Source organism: Benincasa hispida, chromosome 7, assembly GCF_027475165.1.
Source record: "Benincasa hispida cultivar pf3 chromosome 7, pf3_genome.v1.1, whole genome shotgun sequence".
In the NCBI taxonomy this organism is placed as follows: domain Eukaryota; kingdom Viridiplantae; phylum Streptophyta; class Magnoliopsida; order Cucurbitales; family Cucurbitaceae; genus Benincasa; species Benincasa hispida.
The window spans coordinates 40,622,919-40,627,870 of record NC_143484.1 but is presented as its reverse complement, the minus strand read 5'-3'; the positions used below and the strand labels follow the sequence as shown (position 1 = coordinate 40,627,870).

General features: G+C 34.3%; 1 long non-coding RNA gene across 1 annotated transcript; it reads right to left on the bottom strand.

Moving 5' to 3' along the window:
• Positions 1–755: 755 nt before the first annotated feature.
• LOC120080887 (uncharacterized) lies at positions 756–2,907 on the bottom strand. Its single transcript, XR_005482676.2, has 4 exons — positions 2,263–2,907; positions 2,002–2,107; positions 1,851–1,915; positions 756–997 (listed from the first exon to the last, which is right to left on the bottom strand). It is a non-coding gene; the product is annotated as an uncharacterized LOC120080887 (long non-coding RNA).
• Positions 2,908–4,952: the final 2,045 nt, after the last annotated feature.

Below are 4,952 nucleotides of genomic sequence, written 5' to 3'. Positions count from 1 at the left end.
CTTAGACTCTCTCATGGTTGTTTTGAGCTCCATTAACTAAGCTTACCCCATGGTTCCCATTGAGCTCTCTTAGACTCTCCCATGCGTCCTCTTAAGCTCCACTAAGCTTACCTCATAGGTCTCACCGAATATGCTAGTTTTAGTCATAACATAATATATTTGTTTTATTGGTTAATATGTGGAAACTCATTTATGTTTAAATAGTTTTCAAACATTAGTATTAAAATTTATTATATCAAGTATGTGAACAAGTGTTCTTTTAGAAAGGATGTAAAATTAAACTTATATAAATGTTCAAAGAAACACAAATCACATGATATAAGCTTTCAAATTTTCAAACTTTTGACTCCTCGGCAAAATGTGAATTAACCAACAAAATCTAAGTTGGTATGGATTATGCTTATCATTATTTTCTTAATTCTCTTATTTTATTTTATTTTTTTTACTTATTTTGCAAAGATTTCGATCTTGTTTACTTTAATACAACTTTAAGTTGTTAGTCTACAAAAAAGAAAAAACTTAAAAGGGGTTGTTTGGTCGCCTAACCCGAGTTGGGTTAAGTGAATAAAAAAAGTTGGGCCTGTGTTTATTGCACTGATAAAAATAAAATAGTAGGTTGACCCACCATTTTATCACTCCCACTCTATCCTGTGTAACGTCCCGACCCTCTAGGACTCGAGCTAGGCTGTTACTAACGAATGCATGCATGTAAGTTAATACGACATTCTTTTATAATGAAATAAATGCTAAATAAATGAGATAACTAAAAAGATTTGCATTAATTCCAAATACTTTAAGTCAAATAATAGGTATCCATAAATCATGAAAAGAAACAAATAAGTCTGAAAACAAAACTGAAACGGTAGTATCGAATCTTAAAACTGAAAATGTAAAATATAATAGAAATCTTAAAATATGAGCGAAAGCATGTAAACTAGTCCTTGGTGGCTCGATCAAGGATTCCTCTTGTCAGTCGTCGGTGCATCTCTACCCTTACCTGAAACAACAATATGAGAAAGAATGAGTATAAAAATACTCAGTAAGTAACCCACTACTGAGGTCAGGCTAGGCATATATGTCTTATAGATGCCCACCTCTGGTCAAACATAAATACTCCTCTAGTCCTCATTGAACTCATACATGAAAAACTGATTTTTATCCTACTGTAAATAAGTATGCCCACTATCTCTAGTAAGTTCCGTAGGACCCACAACCTCTGGTGAATCGCGAAGGAAAGCACCACTTCTAGTAAATCTCGGGAAACACAACCTCTGGTGGTTCCCAAAGAAAACACCATTTTTAGTGAATCCCAAAGGAAACACGACCTCTGTTGAATCCCGAAGGATAACACCATCTCTAGTGAATCACGAAGGAAACATAACCTCTAGTGAATCCCGAAGGATAACACCACCTGTAGTAAATCCCAAAGGAAACATAAACTCTGGTGGATCCCCAAGAAAACCACCACCTCTAGTGAATCAAGAAGGAAACACAACATGTAGTGGGCATCTAACTAATCAGTGAGGACACTATCACAATCTTAACATTACAAGTATCATAACATGATTCTATAACATACATATATATCTCAACATCATGGCTCTATAACATACATATACGTCCCAACATCCTCAGATCAAATACAATCTCATGGAATCAACTATCACCTCATGCTAGCATTCAAGTATCCATATGCACATATAATCTTCCAGATCTTCATACGAAAACATACATCGATTATACTATACTATCAATCTATCATACTATGGTTCTGTCATAATATCAATCTATCATGCAAGCAAATATCTAGTGTCTGGCCTGTGGGCAGATTCCAATAGTAAATTACTTACCTTGATATTAGGTCGAACCAAAAAGCAATTGAATCTTTGTGAAATTCTCGAATCTTTAATCAAGCCTAAACATAAACCAAACTTTAAAATTAATAACTCAATCCTAATTCCAAAATCCCAAATATTACCAAATATTTCCAAATAAACTTACTTAAAGCATGGTCTGATTCGAATTCACCTCCAAATGTAGAATTTAAGCCCAAACAATTATTCCAGCAACCAACGCCCTTCTAATCTTCACAATCTTAGAATAAGTCCTAGTACATAAACCAAAATAAATTTTAACCTTTAGGTTCACATTCTAAAGATTAAATCCCGCCAAAATCAGCAACAAAACATAATAACTTAATTTGTATAAATTACACTCGAACCAAACAAGTAACAAAGACCCAAATCATACCGAAAACCTTACCGAAATCACCTTAACTTTGCCTGCAAGCATGCCAAAAGTCTCTTAAACTCCTTCAAACTATCAAGTCCAACCTCCAAAATTCTGATTGAAGTGATAATTAAATACATTATTTATTGGGATTCAAGATCTTCAACGAACCCATGAAAATCATTTAGATCTTATCCAAAACTCAAGATCCGACGAAACCAAAGGAACGGCAGTGACGACTGGTGGCAGGGCTAGAACAGAGAGGCAAAGTTGAAAAAATGGCGATCGGAACGACCGATTTGAAACTTGGTTGCAGTGCGATCGGACCTCGACAACGGTAGGGCAGCTGGATGTGCAGGGCGGCGCTTGGACAGACATGGCTGAACGGCTGATCGAGATCGGCGGCGAGCAGCAGCGTAGATCTTGGACGAGTGGCTCGGCCTCAACCAAACAGGGCTTGGCGGCAGTAGGCTCACGACGTCAATCGGCTTCACAGCTGGCGAGATCCGACGTGAGCGAACGGTCTGGCGAGGCACACGACGGCGCTGAGCGGCTGAGGCGGCGACGCGATGGGGCGACGATGAGGGTTTTCAAGAGAGGGGTGTCTGCACGAGGAAGAAGAAGGGAAGGGAGGGGGAAAAAAGAAAGAGAAAAGAAAAGGAAATAATAAAAATAAAAATAAAATATATTTTATTTTATTTTATTCTTTTCTTAATCCACGTAAATTCTTTAAATTCCTTTTCTTTAAAAAATAATTAACTCTTGCCATTCATTTTCAACATAAATAATTTTCAATGTTAATAATTAAATTTTCGTAATTACACTTAAAAGTCCAAATTTTCAAAAACACCCTCAATTTAAAGAAATTATTGAAATTACATTAATGGCAAAATTTGGGGTGTTACACCCTATTTTTTCACATGTTTTCATTACTTCCCAATTTACTGTTTCTCTCTCTCATGTGTTTCTTCACATTTACTCATCTTCTCTCATTTTCTCTCTTCTTTTGTTGTCTAGTTCGTCTTTTTCATCTTCTCTCTTTTTACTCTATCTGGCTTGTGTGAGTTTTCTTCTTCTTTTTCTTCGTCAACTCTTTTTTTTTTTTAATTTTCTTTCTATGACTGTAAAATTTCTTAGCCCACAGCTTTAAAATTTTGTGGGACTTATGTTCTGGGTTTGGACTTGTATGTTTGCTTTTTGATTCCTTCATGTTCTGCTCTTCTTTGCATGTTAGATTAGCCTACGGTTCTAAACTTTTTTTTTTCGAATTTATGTTCTGGGTTTTGATCTGTATGTTCATATTTTGATTCCTTTATGTTTTATTCTTCTTTGCATGTCAGATTAGCCCACGGTTATTTGAGTTTTTTTTCTTTTTTCATTTTTTTGCTGATATATGGTCGATTTCATGTACAATGTTACATGGTAGGTTTTTTATGTGTTAGGATTTTTTCCTATATAGATTTTTTGGTTTCCATTTCTCATGAGTAGGGTTCCTCTTCGTCTCGACTATTTTTTCGCTTGTTATATGTTTTTCTTCTTCGAGTTTTCCATTTTTTCGCTTTTATTACGCTTTCTTCTTCGTGTCTGTTAGTTTTTTTATACTTCTATTATGTTTACTTCTTCGTATCTGCTATTTTCCCCTTTTCAAGCCCCTTTTCTTTGTTTGTTTTCATTCTTTCTTTTTTTTAGAACTCCTCTTGTCGCTTTAATAATAAATCATGTGTCTTTCCTTTGCCTTTTTTTCCCATGTTTTTCCATCAAATTTTTGCAACTAAATTCATGGTAGGGGCTAACCATGTTAATGGAGCTTTTTTGGGAAGGGGGCCAATCCACACCACAATAAGTTTATTTTCTATATCTCTCTTCTTCTTTTTTTTTTTTTTCCCAAAGACAATACTGACCGATTACAAATTTTGTATTCTAATATCTGAATTTTATTTCAAATTTGATTTTAGTTCATTTTAGTTCTTATTTTTATTTCACAACATTGATTCTCTGTTTGTGTTTATGGTTTGTAGACTGTTTTGTCTATACATCTTAATCAGTCTGCCCTTTTTAGCTAGTCGATCGGCCTTTATTTTTCTTCCATTTAAATTGATTTCAATATTTTTTTTCCTTATTTTGTACATTAAAATTGAACTTCAGTTTTACAAAACTTTCACATGACAATTTGTTTTTTTGGAGTTGGATTTCTTCCAAGAAAGAGATATACCCAATCGTTAGACCCTCTAATTTTTTTTTTCTTTTGTCTATTTTTGCCTGATATATCATATTGTAATAAATGCGCTGATAAATAAATATTCTTTTATTCTCAATCATCCAATTAATATTCACTTCACTCTAAGTTATTTAATTTTGAGTTGATTGTGATATGTATTTAATGAGGTCACCGTTTAGATTTATAGAGGTTAGGTGCACTTAAGTGCACTTAATTCCCCTCGCCAACCACCCTTTATTGTCTATTCTATTTATACACAACTTGCTCGTAGTATTATTTTTTAGAATTCTCCGCTGCCTCCTCTGATACACTATGTTGTAGGGGTGATAATCAATTCGGTTTTATCGATTTTAAGGCCAACCAAAATCCAAACCGAACCGATAAAAACAGAGAACCAAACTGATATCCGATAAAGGACAAAACTAATGATTTAGATTTTGATTGGATTGGTTCTACGTTGATTTGGTTTTCAGTTTTGGACCCAATTGGTCATTTTCATTATTCT